Below are 20,295 nucleotides of genomic sequence, written 5' to 3' on the forward strand. Positions count from 1 at the left end.
ATAATAAACAGAAGAACAGGCCACAGTCCAGCTGCCATTGCCTGACATTGAGACCAACTGCAATCAACTAGACGTTTGTGTGTTCAGAACTATGCGGGATCTTTCTCTAGGAAAGAACTGCTCAGGAATGGGAGCCAAGGGAAAGGAAGTTTACTGAGGGCATTTAAGGGAAGCATTGTAGACACTGCAGTTAGTCTCCAGAGATCATTTCTTCCTTTTATCATTACCAGAATGTGTTACTACATAAAGACATTGGAAGACCTTTTTCTTTTACGTTATAACTAAAATTGTATAATTTCACATTACTTTATTTTTATTGTAACATTGTATAGTTTTATTGTTATACCTTGTAAGTTTAATCTGCTCGTATTTACCTTTCCTTGGTTCTTCCTTTCTCTCCTCATCCACATGCTAATATATTAATAATAAGTAAAACCTTTCCATTTTCATCACAATCCCAATATCCTAATCACCTGGTCTTTGTATTTCTTTAAGGAATGCTGGTAGATCAAGACGAGTTGGGGGAGGATGGGTGCTGCATTATCTTCCCATGGTAAGGTCCACATGTGATTCTTCCATTATCAAAAGATGAAATTGACAGGCCATGGACAATAGGGTGGAAACATAAGGGTTAGATAATGCTGTGTAATGACTTGTTTTCTAATGTACATTGAGCCTGATTTATTAAAGCTTTCCAAGACTGATGTATCATGGGAGAACCTGGGTGATCCAGCAAACCTGGAAAGGATCTGGTCTAGGACTAAAAACATTTGCACAAATGATTTTTAGGAAATCTTTTCCATGTTTGCTAGATCACCCAGGTTCTCCGATAATGGTCTATCTTCTTCGGTCCTAGTGTGCTTTAATAAATCAGGTCCATGGCGAGATGCTCAGTTTACAGTAAAATCAGAAGGTTGAGGTCAGGAAGGTGAATGAATCACGTAAGGTGGAGCTTCTTCTAAAAAAGGCTAGTAGCCTGGCTGCCATACCAACGACCTCAGTACTTACATAGTTTGGGGTAACTAAGCTGAGCATCAGATTCTGAGAAGGAATGCAGACTCTTACCAGTCATTCCCAGCTTTGTAAATCTATTTCTAAATGGTCAAGAGTTTAAAATAGAACAGAAGGCAGTCCAAGACAGTCCTAAAATATGCAGTCACTATGTTTTGGTTGGAATGAATTTAGCGATCTTTGACCCGCATGTTCATAATCTCTTGAAAAGAATTCTCCAGGAAGACAGGCGACCCATGAATGGTGGTGCAGAGCTGGAAGTCTCCAATTAACAGTATTATTTTATTAATTGATCTTGGTTTATATTTGAGGCAGGATTTAAGGAGAAGCTATAGTCTAAGTCCAAAAAGGGTCCTCAGGTTTTGCCAAAATTAGCAAAAATGCACAGTGAGTAGTGGTCATTTATGGCAGACATACCAAAGAACCATCCCTGCAACAATGTGATGGCCCCACTTGTTGCTCCAATGGGCCACTTGTAATTGATGACATGCTAGTATGGATTGGGCTTCAACGATCTTGATGGGCAAGCTTGGGATGAAGAAATACCTCACCATGCTTGGGTAGATAATTCATTTCTATGCTCCAAGTCTGCCTAGAAAGTACACTGCCATGTCCATTCAGATGAAACGTTGCTGGCAGAGGAGATATTAATGCAGAAGATTTACATGGAGTCTCTTCTACAACTGACAGCTCTTTTACAACTCTTTTACACTTACAGACCACATTTCCTTTCCCCATGCCAACTATACTTACTTACCATAAACCACAGTTAGCAGCCTTTGCTTGGCATTGATCTGTTTTTCCTCTCTGCTAGCAGGTCTGTACAGAACCACAACACCTGTGTGGCCCTTTCACAAGGTAAGGCCACCTCTATGCAGCCTCCATGGAGCACAATAGAGAACAGGTGGACATGACAGTTCCACATGGCCCCATTGTCCGAGAAGATAACTGGAGTGCCACCCGGCAAGTGAAGAGGAATAGTTAGCATAGGAAGGGGAAGGAGGGGGTTCAGGTAGAACTATTAGAGAGCACAGTTACCCTTTAAATTGCACAATTTTATGATTGACTCCAGAATACCTTCATTATCTTACAGAAAACAGATGTGGTTGGGTGATAAATCTCCAGAACCATCTACAGATATTTTAAGACTTTGTTCTTGATCTGTTATGACAGCTGAGTAGTCCAAGGTGTCCAGTGCAGTCGGAAGAGAACAATGAGGAAGCATAGGAGACGACTGAATTACTGTATATGGTTTTGTTAGATGAACTCATAATACAAGGCTGTTGGATGTTTGTCAGATTACTGAGAAATTTTATTGGAAGTTAATTTTCCAAATTTATTTTATAGATTTGAGCTTGCATAGTCATGAAAAGGTATATTGCAAATTAATAAAGCCCATTTATGTAAAGGAAAAATACTAAACATACACATTTGAAATACTCCATACTTTTACCTGTAATTGTTTAGGATGGTGATATGGTCATTTTAGGGTCAACAAATATTTCTACACAATATATTTGCAAACTCCCTTTTCCTTGAAACATTGTTTCCATATTATATGACACATTCATGTTTGCATTATATGTAACAGTATGTTATTTGCAAATTACTATTTAAAATTCAAATTGTGCCAAAGGTTTTACAAAGCCAGGTCCCCAACAAAACACAAATGCTTGTATACAAATAACTTTATTTTTGGAAAAAATAAAACTGTTGAGGACCCTATAAAATTAAAAAAATTAGTCCAGGGGCAGAACATATTATTAACCATCGCTGGTTATTACCAGAATGTTTTTTCGGACATGGAAGGAAATCAGAGGGCCTGGAGGAAACCCCAAAACACAGGGAGAACATACCAACTTTATATAATAGTGCCCTGGCCAGAATTCAAACCTGGAACCCAGAGTCTAAAAGGCAAGAGTGCCGCTCTCCGAGTAGCTGTGCTGTCTAAAAAGCTGCCCAGAAAGAGAAAGAACTTTGCCTTACATAAAAGAAATCAAATTTATGTATGAAATTACATAAGAAAATACTTCAAGGAAAAGTCACTGTTAATTCTCAACTGACAACTGTATAAAATTCTGCATGTTTGAAATATGAGTTATAGGGAGGAACATTTAAGGTAGGTGTTCACGGGTTGGAACACAACAAACCTAATGCATTTTCATTACCAGTATATGCACCAGGATACTTTGCAGCACATCGTTCTGCATAGGAATTGAAGCAACACAAAGTTGAAGCATACCCCTATTATAAAAGGCATCGGCAGTTCGTTTTCAGAGTTTGGGTCTTACAAATATTGGCCCTTGGATGATTTGTAAATGCAAAGAGATATAAGTATTCTAGCCGCACAGATCTGTATAAAGTCTGAACCTCCAGCATTCATTGGTTTGGGAGTTTGTTAAGCATGACAATTAAAAGTTTAATAGTCCAGAACAATTTGTACAACTCTTTGTAAATTAAATAGTTTCAGGGGTCTATGACCTCCTATTTGTAAATCTTCTACTAGGAATTAATATGCCGTGTTGTGCAATTGGGAGAGGAAAGAAGGGGAACAAATAAAATCTGTCTTCAATTCAGAAAGCTGCATTCCTTCTATTTCTTCCTTCAACATTCAAAGAGGTTCAGCTGTGGAACTTCTGTATTGAGTAGATGAGAAGTCTTCAGGTACAGAAATAATAAATGGGTATGTAATGGCAGAACTTTTGCATAGAGTGGGGAAATATTTATGGTTGAGTTTAGACTGGGTCCGGTTTTTACCAGTGGGCCCCATGGGAATTAAGCCATGTTTTAGTCCTGGTGACCACTGTCACCAAGATACAAAGCAAAGGAATTTAAAATGAAGGGGATTTTACAATGGGAACAAATGTTTCGGTGACATCTGTCTACAATACATTGCCCTCATTTGGATATATCTTATGTATTGTCTTCAAGAGAGAAAGTCCCAAGCTGGACACCTACAGCAAAAAAGTACCTTAAATATTACACATACACTTTAACACAAAATCAGCTATGAATATAAAAAAGTATTGTATATCAGATTTGATGTCATCTCTTCATGCATCAATACAACTGTAGGTGACAGGTCCATTGTTCCAGTATATGAATAACAAACAGAAGTCATCAAATGTTTCATGACAATGTAGTCAATGGTTCTGACCGGCAGCAATATGCGTTGTATCCTTAGCACGCCCTTCACCTGTCTTCACAAGCTGGGGGCAATAAAACCGAACCCCTACACTTGTATTATGCAGATATCGCAGTGCCGGCAGCCCAAGTGTCATTTTCATATCATTCCCACCAGCTTTCTGGCTCATACATGAACCCATACTGAAATATTACTGCCAAGATCCATTTCTCATTGCATGTCACTGTAATATTTGACAGATCTAAAGTATCCAGGCGATAGACATGGGTTATGAGAAGGAAACTATATACTGGTTATTGTTCTTTAGATATGGAAATCAATGTGACTGCTCTATTATTATTATTAAACAGGATTTATATAGCCCCAACATATTACGCAGCGCTGTACATTAAATAGGGATTGCAAATGACAGACTAATACAGACAGTGATACAGGAGGAGAGGACCCTGGCCCGAAGAGCTTACAATCCAGTAGGTGAGGGAATTTCACACACAATAGGATGGGAGATATGTAGTGGTGGGAAGTAGTGGTGGTTTCAATTGACAGAAGAAGACGGGTAGGCAAGTTTGAAAAAATGGGTTTTGAGCGCTCTTTTAAATGAGCAGAAAGTAGGAGCAAGCCGAATAGGATGAGGAAGACTATTCCAAAGAGTTGGAGCAGCTCTGGAGAAGTCTTGTAACCTAATATAGACACACGTCAATATAAATACCTTGATGTAGATATACACGTCAATATGACAACCATCATGAACATACTAATTACAGGAGAATAATAACAAGGTTTTACATCCTGTGTTTCTATATATAGTTTGTACTTTGCTATTTAGTTACATCAAGCATACGCCACTATATTTTCTCCCTACACCAGGACTAAACTTTGTTGTTCCTTAACTATACAGCTTGGGCTTGTAAATGGGTTGCATGATGCTGGTCATCATTCACCCTGGAAGAGGAGCACCATCCAATGAATGACTGGATTTTTTGGCTGCAGAGATGGTAAATATTGATTTTTTTTTTTTAAAAATGCAACCCAAAGTAGACCAAACTGGACCATTCCCTAATCAAATGTCCCTCTTTCCTAAACTCTAATCTAATAGAACCTGCAGCCTCTTGAGACAACTACAACGCTTATACCAGGAAGCAGAAGGTTCCATTACAAACCTTAAGATATCCATAGGGAAGTGGCTGACTGTGGGGCCCCATGAGACACCTATGCAAAGGATCTGAGGTCATCAAGGGGCTATCTACAGGTTAGAGACCAGGACGAGATGTCCGATGCCATAACAGAAGATGTTGGCACTAGATATTAGCACTAGACCCAAAATGGTGGAATGGCATTAAAGAATAAGACAATCTGGAATTTGTTGGGGGTGCAGGTATCCTTATTGAAGACTTCACATCAACAAAAATTATGAGGAGGTGCTAAGTCAACCTAAATCCTGGCAACTGATTTTAAGAACCCCAGGTGAGGACCCAGCAGCTACTGATGGAGTGGAGTTTTTGAAGGACAAATCAAGTGAATATTTGTTTTTGCACAACATACTTCCTAGCTAATTTTTGAACTGGAGTTCCACTTAAAGCAGGTCTGTTTCATGTGTTTATCTAAAAAAAAGGAACATAGAAAAAACAACAGTTCCGCCACTGATGCGGAACAAGGACATATAACAAACTATTTTTATACTCCAGAAATGACCGTTTATTCCTGCACAAAATCCATCTGACAAATCTGTCCAGTTTCAGCGGGATGCAGGACACAAGTTGGAGAATTTATCAGGCTCTACATATGGGCACAGTGCGTCACAAGGCAAAATACAAAATGTTTGTTGCCAAAGTTTTTAATATGGAAATTACTATCTGTTACCCAATATGGCAATTAGAGTCTCACAAGGCTGCGTAATACGTAGGCAGACTGGATAAAGCACCTGTTGACAATTTAGACACAATGACGCCTTTTTATTTTACCAAAGATCCCACGTAAGAGGACGTTCTGAAAGGAGGTCTCAGCTCGGTGTCTGCTTACAAATAAAACAGCCTTGCCGCTCCATAAAACACAATGGCCAATCAGTTCTTTGGAGACGTGCTAATTACTCCTATTCAGCGAGGGTACAGTCCTACGTAATCGGCTAGCGTACGTTCATGATCACTTCTGCATGTAATCAGATGAACACATGATTCCATTATTTCATGACTCATGACACCAAACTACTTCTTAACACTGGCTTGTGTGCCATTGACAGCAATAATTTGGGGTTTGAAATTTACAAATGTGGTACCGGTAAATCCTAAATTATGTTCTCCTCCTAATATTTCAAATTTGTTAAATACTACCTGGTGGTGCCCAGGTAATCTAAAGTATCCCAAAATGTTGGCTCACGAATTAAAGTGCTAGACCAACCACCCATTACCAAATGGAGAGTTGATAGCATTTTGTAAGTTACAACTAGAATGACCCATATCCTAGAATGGCCCCAATGGGATGAACTTCTTGCTATGCCATGCATGGATAGGTTTACTTCAGTAGCACTCATTCCATGAACTCCCAGTGCAAGACCAGGAAACCCTACAATTGCCATTTGTCCAAAATGCAGCTTTGAAGTGAATCTAAAGCAAATCTTGATAAAGACGGGAATGGTTAGGGCCTCTTTATTTGGAGGAAAATACTTTATTATTGCAATATGAGGAGGGCTCACAGAAAAATAAAACCATTAAAATGATCTATAGGGAAACATAGCAACAAAACTCTTTGAGGGATCGGAAAGCAGGACCATATAGAACTTTGTTAAGTAGAGGCAAGTTTCCTAAATACTTATTTGTTTGGGAGTCTCTTCTATATTTCATTAGTATCATTCCCATTGGGTCCATACACCTTTACCACACTGGGTTGAATGAGTTGTGGCAAAGTGAAAAGGGTAAAAGATTGGTACTATTCTTTATTGGCCATGTACATTAGGAGGTCTTAAACAAAGCCTGAAACCTAAAAGTACATTTCATGATATGTTTGCGTCTTCAGTTATAATACAGAATACAGAAGATGTGTCTCTCTATGGTAGCCTCCACTTCTGTCTCATTTTGTGTTCTATATTTCTTTCCAACACATTTGGTACCAGAACAGGTTTGCCCTTTGAAAGATTTACTATCTAACGCAGGAATAACTCAAAAAGTCTCCTGACAGGTGCCAAATCTTTCATACACTTGAAGGGTTAGGTAGAGGGGCTATTCTTGCAGTCAGGGTTAGATTTAGGGGTAGGTTAAGGTCCTGATAGCTTATTATGATGCAAATAATTATTTTCCTAAAAGACGACAGCATTGCTGGTCAATGTGCTGCACAACCTCCCTGGCTAAAGCAGGAAAAGTAATGGAGATTTTATAACATTGCAAATGGCATTAACATGTTAAAGCTTTTATACACTGCAATCTATACGAGAGATGGGAGTGGTGTATGTCATATATTTACAACAAAGTCTAGATTTAATATACATGCATTAATTAAAAGATAAGCCGGTGGACTGAAATCCCTGGTTCAATAAACAGCGATAATAATGAATACGGCTCTGCAGGGAAACTGCTAGAAATGCAAATATTTACAGTGGATTCAGAGCAGGTGGAAAGGTTCGGATATACATAACTCCGCTGTTATAAAGAACTGACAGCTTAACGATAAGAGCTGAAAAGGTCTGTCTGCAACAAGCCAACATTGACATCAAGATACTAAAAAGGAACCACTGACATGGACTATTTTCACTTATTAAGACAGAATTTGGACAGAGCATGAAAAGATGAAGCTATGAAAATGCAGTTGAACCATAGAGGCTTGATCATTGTACAGCAGGGTATATGTGTCAAGATGTCAATGATAAATTGAGTAAATAAACTGCCTGACCAAGAAAAGTCACATACTCTAATATATCCTTGGACCTTCTTTAGCTTTGATTTTGGCACACAAACGCCATGGTATCATAACTTTATGCAATGTCACCACATTTATTTCCATAATGTTTCACCAAGATCTTGCAATGATGATAGGAGTGTCAGACCATGATACACATTCCAAAGATTCTCAGGCGGTGAAGGTCTGGACTCTGGTGGCCAATCCATGTGTGACAATGATGATTCTCCCTGAATATTCCCATTTGAAGGCAATGCATCCTGGAATTGTCACCTTGGAACATTCCCATACCATAAGAAAGGGAAAAATAATCAATCGATGAAAAAAAGCCTGGTCATTCAATATACGCTGGCCAAACACGCACCCCAGATCATAATGCTGGCCCCACAGACCCCCCAGATCATAAAGCTGGCCCCACAGATACCCCAGATCATAACGCTACCTCCACATGCACTCCATATCATAACGCTGGCTCTGTAGGCACTCCAGATCATAACACTGGCCCCACAGGAACCCCAGATTATAACCCTGACCCCACAGGCACCCCAGATTATAATCCTGGCCCCACAGGCACCCAAGATCATAACACTGGCCCCACAGGTGCCCCAGATCATAACACTGCCCCCACAGGCACCCCACATCATAACACTGGCCCCACAGGCACCCCAAATCATAACACTGCCCCCACAGGCACCCCCGATCATAATACTGCCCCCACAGACATTCCAGATCATAACATTGGCCCCACAGACNTCCAGATCATAACATTGGCCCCACAGACACCCCCGATCATAATACTGCCCCCACAGACATTCCAGATCATAACATTGGCCCCACAGACACCCCAGGTCATAACACTGGCCCCACAGACACCCCAGATCATAACACTGCCCCCACAGACAACCCTACAGGCATGAAGACCCTTCATTAAGTTAGACCATGTTCACACAAGTATTATTAGGAAAATTACATGTTTTAAATGCTATAGTGTTGAGAAGAGTTCTAGATGAATTTTGAAGGTGTTTAAAGGCGTTATATTTGCATAAACTTTAGGATATATGTTATAAATGATGAAAGGCTGAAACTCAGAGGGAGTTATCACAGGCTTCCCCCACTAAACACTCATAAAGAAGTTTTATGGGTTGGCTTTTCAAGCATTTTTGCCACTTCACAAATCCTAAAGCCCGGCTTTCATGGTATGTTTCTCCAGCTTAACAGACTCCCCCATGCTTTAAAGGTGAGAAGTCAGCTTTGGTGTGAAAGTTTTCCTGGAATGTGTTCAGTAATTTCCTCCCCCACTACACAGAAGCATTCTTCAGTTCATACAACCCAAAAACTACTGAGACAAGATTGGAAAATAGATCTATTTTCTAGTTGTATTTCACAACACCTTCTGGACAAAATTACAATTCAAACAAAATTATCAGTTGTGGCAGAAGTTTGAACAAGCTTCTTCTTTTCTTAGAGGAAATATATCACATACCAGAAAACCTTGGCCGCGGCAAATCACAATAAATAAAAATAACTTCCTCAATCAAACCTAAATTTTGTTCTTATGGTTAGAATAGAGAATACACAGATAGGTTACTGTAGACAGGTTGGTTTGTATATGTGGGCCAAAGCACTTTACACTTATAGGCACTTGAATTCAAAAAGTTAGGATTTTTTTCATTTATTTTGGGAATATCTAAAAATGTATATTTTTAGGGTGTGATGTGCGTATATCTATTTTGCGATTAATTTTGCTAAAATAGTGCACAACTTTTATTTTTTGAGCCACTTAGATCTGATATGCAGTGACAGTTCATCAAAGGCAATGTTACGTCTGAGTGAATATTGGCATCACCAAATCTGGGGAGACATTTCTCTCCGTGCTGGAGGAAAAAGCTGATGTGCAAGGACCTCCCTACTACTACTTCATTCATTCTGTGCATTTGTGATTTCACGGCCTCTTCTGCTGCTTTTTGAAAATTTCCCTCACCATTTATCATACTACTTTATCCCTACTCATCAGTAGGGCAGCTATGATCCAGGAAAGCCCAGCTCATCCACCAAGATGGTCTCCAAATGGAAGCATAGTATAAGACGAAGCATGGCAAGTAATGGTGGAGAATATTGGTCACTAGATCTTTGCCCACCATTTTTTTCAGCCACCATTTCCACAGTTCAGGTCCATTTTTTTATATTCTTTAATAGTTGTGGATAAAATTTGTTGAATGATTGATGCATACAAACCTCGGAATGCATACAGCAATAAGAACTTTCCAACAACCATCCAGTAAGTGACAGGCTAAAGGAGAGTACTGCCGGCCCATACAGACCCGTTACAGTGCCGCATAGAACCATAGATGGTTATAAACTGAACCTGGTTAGGGTTGCTCCAGCACAATAAACCGGCCCTTAATAGCTTCTTCATCTTCATGATGGTGTGTTCTTGATCTTCATGTTGAGATACGTTCTCTAAAAAACTTAGGGTCTTCAAGAATCAGGTGAATTTCTTTTCACACAAGTAAACTAAATTCAACCAATTTTGTACCTTGTGAAGGTATTGGTAGCACCAGAGGTTATTTAGAGGTTTAAATAATACTAATAATAAATAATAATATTAGGAGTTTTAAATGTGGTTATACTGAAAATTTGGCAGTGTTTGTTTCATTTTTTTTGGTTTAAGATCATTGACATAATGGGCTGGAGAATCATGGCTATCATGGGAAAACCTGGGCTACCCTGGGAACTTGGAAGAATAATTTTCTAATAAATGGCAAGTGTTTTCAGTCATAGCCCAGATATTTTCCAGGATCACCAAGGTTCTTCCATAATAGTCTACCTTTTCCAGTGTTAGAGAGCTTTATTAAATCAAGCTGTATACCCAAATTAAATGTATTTTTATTCTAGGTTGCAGGGAAAAGTCCAATAACAAAGCCACATACATTTTACGGAGTAATACAGGTAAATCCTCAGAAGTTAGCAGCAAATTGGAAGAATGCAAAAAAGAAACTCTACGAACCTGGAAAACTTCATTGGATCCTTACAATTAGACCTCTAGGTTTATGTAGCAGAGACATAAACCTGGTGATGGGCCACTGAGGGTATGTTAATATGACGGTCAAAAAATGTGACTCCTCTCACAAGTATATACCTGACTAGTTCATCCCTGATCATGAATGGTGGCCTTGGATGACCACTTGGGTTTAGGCCCATCTCTGGCATTGATAGTGACCTATAGGCAAAAACACCAAGCAGACAAGCTTTCCAAGGTTTCTATGATCCTAAAGCATCCACTGAGACTGTCTACAAGAACCTAAAAGTAAACGTCTACTCTAAAATCAAACTACAGATGCCTATAGATATTAGAGAATGTCTCATGTTCGCTCCATGAGCTCACTGATGGTTGGATTCCGATACTTTCATGTGGTTGTAGCCTCTCCGTGACCCTGACCAGCCAACTCATGGAGGAGCCAGTCAGCCTGAACTGATTTTTCACAATGTTCATAAAAAACAATGCTACCCTCTTTCATCTCCATGTGGCCAACGTGACCCAGCGCGTTTGTAGGTTGAACTTTTGTTGGAAAGATTACTGAAAGGTTGGATGTGCCAAGTGTAGTTATTGTCTAATGCACAACACATACTATGCAATGTCCCTGGATGTTTTTTTCAATTGATATGATTGATTTAAACTGATACAAATATTCAATAAACCATTTTATGTAATTTGTACCAAATTACATTCAGACCTACTGATCTATCCATCTAAACCCTAATCATAATACAAACATTGGCTTTGATTTAACCCTCATGGTTAAACAATCAACAAAAACATGCCTTGCCCCGAACAATTTTAGTTCGAGATTCAACATAAAAGCTTAAAAACCGCACAACTTAACATGTACTTTTTGTTATAGATTTGAAGTTCTAGTCGTATTGGTTGTAAATATTGGAGAAAGTACATTAAGATTAAGAATTAGCTGTGGAAAAGCACATATATGATTTTTATGCTTTAATTGAGGCATATTCAACTTATTGATATCTTTTAAAACAAGATGAAAAAATCTATTGATACTCAAATAACATCTTCTTGTTATAAGGCTAAAATAGAAAAAAATGCATATAAATTCCTCAGCTATGTTCAATAGAAAGGACTGGAGCAGCTACAAAGTATTAGTTGATTTAAGGTGCCCAAACGGTGTAAAAATGCAACACTCAAAAGTACTTTAATATGAATGGGGAATGTTTTTGGGACATTTACTTATGGTGTTTAAATGCTGGGAAAACATCCATAAACTAGGTTTAACATGTGAATGTGACTTTACACCACTGTTGTACAACAGGAACCATACCTACTAACAAATGTCCACCTTTCTTAGAAGTAGAAGTCTTGTACATGCTGAAATGTTTGCTAGGAAACCATGCAAACATTTCCCTCTGCAATCACTTATCTGAAAGGCTCAGTAAGTATTATAAACCCTAACTTATGTTCCTGCTATTTTGTTTTGTTGTTGTAGAAAATGTGCAATGCTTACCGCTGAGCTCTTGGTGAATCATTTCATAGAGTCAGCTCAGACGCATTATCTGCAATCCTCAGGAATGTACAGTAGATAAAGGAGAACGGAGGAGTATGTGCTGAATTCTCACTGACAAAACTGACTGAATAAGAACACATCCTGCACAAAACAGAGGTGGCTGCACTTGATTAGTCACAGGTCATTGTTTTATATTATACCACATCATTTCTTTGTGTTTAAAGTCTAAAATGAAAACACAGAAGGCAATGAGATTATATTCACAAAGAGGTACGTGCTGGATTTATGGCCGACTTCTCCAATCTGCTAAACTCAGCACAACTGCACCTGGACAGAGGGATCACAAACTCTTGATGAAACCCCCTGAGGTCACATTTTAGGTAGAAAATATGTGAAAAGACAAAAAAAAGAACAAAGATCAAAAAAACACACGAGTACCATTTAACAGGACAAGGGGTGTAATTACCAGTCATAGGGCTCCTCAGTAAAACTTTGATGGGGACACTTTGTAATGTGGTTAAGTCGCATGAGTCGCATTCACTAGGGGCTATATATAACAAAGGTAACTACAACAATCCCTCCAATAACAGTGAATCCACCATGACCCCCAAAGCGTGGCCACCATGACATCCTCCCTCCCTCCTATATGATTTGTGGCCGCTATAACACCCCCTTCCCATATCAAGTGCAACCATCATGCCAAATTCTCACCCCCATAACAAATGCCACCACCATGACACCCTTTCTACCCCTATGACAAGTGTTGCCCCTGTGACACCTATCAACTACAGCTACCATAACACACTTCCTCCCATGTCAAGTGCAACCACCATGTCACTCATCCCCATAAAAAAACGCAACCACCATGACACCTTTTTTACCCCCATAAAAAATGCGGCCACTATGAGTGATCTCCAAACAAAGTAGAACAGTGCAGTTGAATGAAAAAAGTATATTACGGCCCCAGCCTTGGGTTCTCTTTTTCAAATCACCTTTCTGATGCCACTCACATCTGTTCAGCTCTTAAAGCTTCTTGTAGCCCTTGCCAGAGAAAGGGTCCTTGTAAAAGAAGAGGTAGGGTAAAAAGTTGGCCATCCCCTGGCCCCAGAAGAAGAAGAGTTGTTCCCCAGAAGTTACACCAGTACTTCCAAAGGATTTATATTGTGGTCATCAAGTTTTGTGATTCAGACATCTCATGAACAGATCCTCGGCCACCTTGATGACTACACAACAACTGAGCAATATAGTCTGGGACTGAACAATAAAACTAACATCTGATCAGATGATTTCAGGTGAGGTGTAGAAGCTACAAACATAAAATGACAAGACAAGATATATGCAAAACTTTTCCCAAATTATTATTTATAAAATCTACCAAATCAGTTTGGAGGTCTTGAAATGGATTTGGGTTTAGAAGTTTGGAATCCTTAAAATTGCTACAATGAAAACAGCTGATACATGTCATCAAAAACAGATTTATATTGCCTGGAGTCCTGTGGTTGGGAAGCCATGCACACTTTCTCGGAAAACCCAGTGCTAGTCGTTAAATACTGTGCAATTTGGTAGAACCTGATTGGCTGAGAGTGCTGCTGCACAAAAAGAAATGTTTTTTAGATTAGAAGAGGCCGACATCAGGAACATATTTTGGCCTTGTGTAAAAATAAATTTAAAGCAGACATTGCAAAAGAAAAGAAAAGTTCACTTAATTCATTACCCCCCCCCCATATTAATAAAGCAGCATTCTCAGAAAAATTAGTTCAGTCATCAATCCCTGAAGGATGATTACATGGCAAATTGTCCATATGCGATCTTTAGGCCTGATTTATTAAAGCTCTCTAAGGCTGGAGAGGATACACTTTCATCAGTAAGATCCAGCAAACCTGGAACGGATTTCTTCAGTCATTTGCTAGCAAATTCAAAAAAGTTTTGAATCCTGGACCAGATCCATTCCAAGTTTGCTGGATCACCCAGCTTAACTGATGAAAGTTTATCCTCTTTAGCCTTGAGAGCTTTATTAAATCAGGCCATTTAGGGCTACAGATATATGGAGAGAAGGTTCCATGGTCCTGTCCCAGATCGGAGGCATCACCAGCAGACTAAATCTGTATTCAGTATGTTTAAGGAAAACCCCCTTTCTTAACGCCTACCCCCTGCTACTGGGCAGCATGTGAAACTGGTGGTTTTATAGGTCAACATGCTGGTGGAGATGGCAAATAAGGCCAGGCTACAGAGCAGTAGATGGGAGGGGGATAGAACTGGAATCCTATGATATAGAATAGATCCCGTTTCGCTCTACCCTGCAATGTGGCAAAGTTGGTCTCCTTCACTACATTTATCCATCTCATTCATTTATTCATCATACACAAATCAACCCCCAAGAAACCCAACCCCATTATAAAGAAGATCATTTCCTCCTACCATAGCAATGAGCTTTCATCCTCTGCTCAATAAATCGGATCCACTATATATCACCGGTCCGGTATGCTGTTCATCAATAGGACACCATGAGTTACACAACTTGGCCACAATTCAAATTTATTACAAGAACAAATGCTCCAAAGGAAGGCACTTTTCACCAATATTATGCAATTTTAGGAAGTTACTTCTTGTTTATGTATTTGACAACAGGACTGGGCACAAATTGATTTTTAGGAAGGGGAAGAGAACTGCAACACTGTAAAAGAGAAGTGGTTTCTTAGTACCTTGTAACATGGCATCACCCACCAGGCCAGCCTGTCTTGCACAACAGAAGTGCTAACTTCTCAATAACTTTACAAGTCTGTATGAGCAAGTTCCTGTCCTGAAATAAACTGAGTATATTAAAGAAACAAGCTTTTATGATGACAGTATTCAGCTAATGTATAAGCTGTACATTTAGGGTTCCTCCAAAGTGTGCAAAGTAATACAGTTAGGTTTTAGAAAGCAGCCGGAGAGCAGAAAAGTCTGTAGTGTACCCGCATGCTGTAAAGAAGGATCCTTGCTTGATGAAGAAATAGTATCTTTGCAGAGGTCCAAATCACTCCCTGCCGAGTCAGAAGAATATCTCTCTATCCCTATTTAATGTACAGCGCTGCGTAATATGTTGGCGCTATATAAATCCTGTTTATTAATATTAATAATCTCTATCTATATATTATTGAATATAAATTGGTATATCCATCTCAGCAAGGGGTGTTTTGCACCTTTGCAGGATTTCACTTTTTATTCCAAGTCAAGGTTTGATATAGCATATAGTCCAAGTTGTATGTGTAAATAATTTTTTCACTTTCAAAGAATAAGAGACAGCAGCAGGAGGGCTGATCTAAGAGGCAACATTTCTATACCCTGCCAAGAAAGAAGATTTACTGCATGAGCACCAAAATGTGCATTTCCCATCTCTGGGATGCAATCTTTGCACAGGAAGTAAATGCTAACCTTGGACAAACGCCTAAACAAATATGGCTTTTCTCTTCTGGGGGGGAGAATAAGGAAAAAATTAAAACATTGTCAGGATGAGAATTGAAATTTCATTGTGTAATATTTTGCATTGCATGATACTTAGATTAGTTTATTATCAACTCCAGTTCTTAGTACACTATGGTACTCAGCTTAATCCACTGTACCACCACATCTGATGGGCTAGTTTTCCATTCCCCAGGATTAAAATGAGATTGGGAACTTTTACTGGTGGGATTGTCCAATACTGATGATAAAGCCATTGGTCCTGCATGGCTATGGTGAGAGGGCAAAAAACAGTCAAAGATCTTTTTGAAGGATGGTTTGGGTGGAACAGTCATCACAATAAAAAGTATTACTGTGTGCATGCCAATTCTTCTACAAAATAAATCAATTGTTCTTCTACAAAAAATAATCAATCATGTTACTTACTTTATAATGTGGCCAGAATATAACCTTTCATGGAAGCAAAAACCAAACCCATCTCCATGCTATCTCCCAGAAGACAACCGGACTGGGAAATGCCAATACAAGTCACCGTCTTAGGACAGCTAAAAATTTAGAAGATCGTATTTACAGAAAAGCCTGGTGCTACAAACACAAATGATTTATGTCCATGTGGAGGAATACATAAACAGGTCAATATTTAGGCAAGAAATACAGGAAAGAGGTATTTTGTATTTCATCTGGAACCAATAATACTTTTATAATGATACCCAACAAATGTCTAGGAATTCATTTATTTTCATTACAATTATTTTCTGTTGTTATATAGTGGAGATCATGTGAAATTTGTATTTTGTTATTTCTTTTTAATTGTTGAAGTTTCACATTTCACTGCACTAATACATATATTTGCTTTCTGTATCTTCAAAATTAAAGCCATTTGATGAGCAGCAGCCGCTTCTTAAATGCCACTCAATGTCAGAAATGATCACATTAAAATTTCAGTTTGTAATTAGGGTCATATGGAAGATGTACACTGCTGGGCATTTGGGAATGACTGAAAATGCTTCAAGGGAACTGGAAATCAGTCCAAATTGGCTCTAATCCCAATAAAGTGGACCTATCATTAAAATGCACACATCACATAAGTCTGTAGGGTACGGAGCAGCATTACCAAACCCCATTAATAGTTTAATAAAATAAAAGTACTGAATTAATACCATTAATAATAAATACTCCACCATGAGACCTAAAGCCTATGCAAAGATTATATGGCATCTTAATACCTTTAGCATACTGCAAAAAGTTTTGAGATGGGAAACACACCCATGCCATGCCCCTGGCTACATGGTTCTTATATACTAAGGCTATGTTCAGACTGGCGGTGAGGTTGCCGTGAGGTTACGGCTAGCTTGTGCCACTGAACCTCATCCTCTAGCGAGATGCTTCATGTAGCGTCTTACCCAGGGCAGCCAAAAACAGAATAAATGGGGATGGCTGTGAACAGTTCAGTAATGATCATCGATGTCAATCGTGTGGCTGGCATGGTGCCAGCCGCCAGAAGCCACACAGGGATGCCTGTTCCCATTATGGGTCCAAACCTAGCTACATGCACTAAATATAATTACTTTAACCCAAAATCCTTATTATTTTTTTCTTTTCTTGGCTTTTACAAATTCAACTTTATGCAAAATCACAAAAGTCACCTTTTGTGCATCTCATTGTCCACCTCCAGCTTGAATTAGCGATTGACTACATTGTAACATTTTTCATAGTTATAAAGAACATAGCGTGTATCGAGATCTATGCATCAGGCTGAAAAAGAGGGCCAGCTTAGGAGGCAAGAGGATCAGAAGGATTTGGATCCAAAAGGGAGACGGTGCATTCCAATACGATGCAGTTGGATCTTATTATCTCCCCATAATAGAGAATTGGTAAATTATACAGGCCTTGTCTGGTAGAGGGATAGGAGGATCAGATAGGCAAACCCAACTTCAGATAGGTAAAACCAAAAAAGTGGACATTTTGGCACTTTTACAAGTTACCATACCAGGATTCTCTTTATACTACGTTAAACAGCAACCACATAATTTTTCCTGAAAACTGTACATTTTGATGACTATGTCTAGGCTGAGATTATTTCATCAGTCTGCTGCAGGCAGGAGAAGCATTTTCTCAGTTTATTATGTTCATAAACACACTGTAAATCCCCTTTAAAAAAGGAATAGTTGCTTGGACACTACGGGTTACCGCACGCTCTTAATAATTGACCCAACCTTCATGGAAATGACCCAATCACACCGTGTAAGATAGAACACCTGACATGAGAATGAGCTTCTGTTACAATCTAGAAATATTCATAACCTTATCTAGAAACACCTGATCAAATGTTCCTATTCACACACACTGACAACCAATTGCCTTTCCCTATAATAGATCAGAGCTTTTAGCACTACCAAGACATATTGCAGCAGCAGCAAGAGAGGTCATAGCCTGTAATATGGCACAAATAATGCAATGGGAAGTTTATTGAAGAATGATACATCTTAGCATTTTATAAACCTGTGGCTTCAGTGTTCCATAGCAAATATTTTTCCTGGCTATGAGCATTATTAGTATAGAACGCCATTACACTGAGAATATGGTTTTTAGACAGCCGCTGCCTAGTATATGGCAATTAAATAAAATGATTTACACGTGTAACACTAACAATAAGGCAGAACCTGCATTAATATTGGACTGTCTTATTATACATACTAGGTATACAAGCAAGGTCTTTAAAATGTTACCATGTTGATCAGATGATTTAGAATAATGCAAATGCAGATAAAAAAAAAGTCAAGTAAACTTCCTTCCTTGGTACATTAGTGGGTACATTGTGTTACCAAAGACTCAGCATTTCACATCCTATAGCTCCTACTATACAATGAAAATATATATCAGGTTCAGATGAGGTTGATCTCTTTTGCACGTTTAATAAAACATAAAGAAAAAAGAAATTAGGTTTTCACTTTGAGGAGTTCTGTGGAATGCCAAGCCAAAAGGATTTGGCCCGGATATTTTTTCGCACAATAAAGGTCTATCTAGATTTATCTTTCAACACGTTCCAGGGGTCATACAAAATCCCCCTTCATCAGGGCTTAGATTTATTGGTGAGTGATCCAGAAAATTACTTAATCTGGATTTGATTTCTACATAAGATTCAGTTTAAACTTGCTGTCTTTTCTCTGCAGAAAAAGGAATAATCGGCACCCAGATGAGAATATATCCTAAAACAAACAGGAAAAATAAGCAGGGTAGAATCCATTTAAATACATATGGCATCGTCACTCTTGCATGTCCTTTGCTGGCAGGCTTTTGGGAACTCCTCAAAGAGAATGAATTTCCTTGTAACTTTACCTAATCCTAACCCAAATGACCTCAGCGTTTCCTACATTGGCCAGGAATCAGAAGCTGAAAACATGCTAAGGGAACTAAGCAAATCTCCATTTTTAGTCAGCTGGCTTGCAAGGAACTGAGAAAGCGAAGAAGAGAGCCAAGATTATGTTGTAGAAAAGAAACCTTGACTTTGGTCACAGTCTTCATTTATCTGTCATCACGCAGATGACCTTCAATCACCAACAATAGTTCACAAACAATAAAAAAAGAAAATGTAGTGAGGGCAGATCTTTCCGTTTCATTTAGCATTCTATAATAACATGGAACAATGAGCAGGAGCAGCCACGTTCATAAATTACTCCTCGTCTTTATAAGCTTTAGTACAAACTGTTTTGAAGGTACAAAACATCATATGAACATCAATGCACAAAAAAAACAAACACTATCAAAACACACACAACCAAAATGGTCACAGGGCCCCTACCCATTACCTGTTTCACTTATCTATATTTCTAATAATATCCATTATCCTTATGTACATCCTGGACTGTATGGAGATATCAGACTGAGTCAGGTATTTGTACAAGTGATTTCCTAATAAATAATTATCATATTCTCTTTGTATTTGGAGTGGCCATTATGTCGATTTTCTTATTCATAAAAAGGTATGATGTTGCCACGTGTAAAGCAATAACAAGATACACATGTCACTGATGATTGTGAAAACCTGAGTGTTTGGACAGCATTGCCGCATTCCACTGTCTATGTGCTTCATAATAAATGGAATGCTAAAGATGATCTCACAACGTAATCAGTGGATTTATATTTCCTTCTTGTCAATGACTTCATCTGATAACATGCAGAACATTACCTGACGTAACATGACAGCTGGAAGGAAATATGTTTCTTTTATTGTGGGGATATCAGTGCTGTAAGATGGGGGGACTGTTCAGTTTGGTTGTCAGATACTTCTGG

The 20,295-nt window shown here is 38.7% G+C and overlaps 1 protein-coding gene and 1 long non-coding RNA gene across 4 annotated transcripts in view; one reads left to right on the forward strand and one right to left on the reverse strand.

Annotated features, from left to right (window-relative positions):
- ENTPD1 (ectonucleoside triphosphate diphosphohydrolase 1) overlaps positions 1 to 20,295 on the reverse strand; it is a 61,722-nt gene that overhangs the window by 24,489 nt on the left and 16,938 nt on the right. The window lies entirely within an intron of this gene.
- On the forward strand, positions 5,054 to 6,209 carry LOC140339562 (uncharacterized). The gene is made up of 2 exons (XR_011922477.1): positions 5,054 to 5,151; positions 5,253 to 6,209. It is a non-coding gene; the product is annotated as an uncharacterized lncRNA (long non-coding RNA).

This window comes from Pyxicephalus adspersus, chromosome 10 (assembly GCF_032062135.1).
Source record: "Pyxicephalus adspersus chromosome 10, UCB_Pads_2.0, whole genome shotgun sequence".
In the NCBI taxonomy this organism is placed as follows: Eukaryota; Metazoa; Chordata; class Amphibia; order Anura; family Pyxicephalidae; genus Pyxicephalus; species Pyxicephalus adspersus.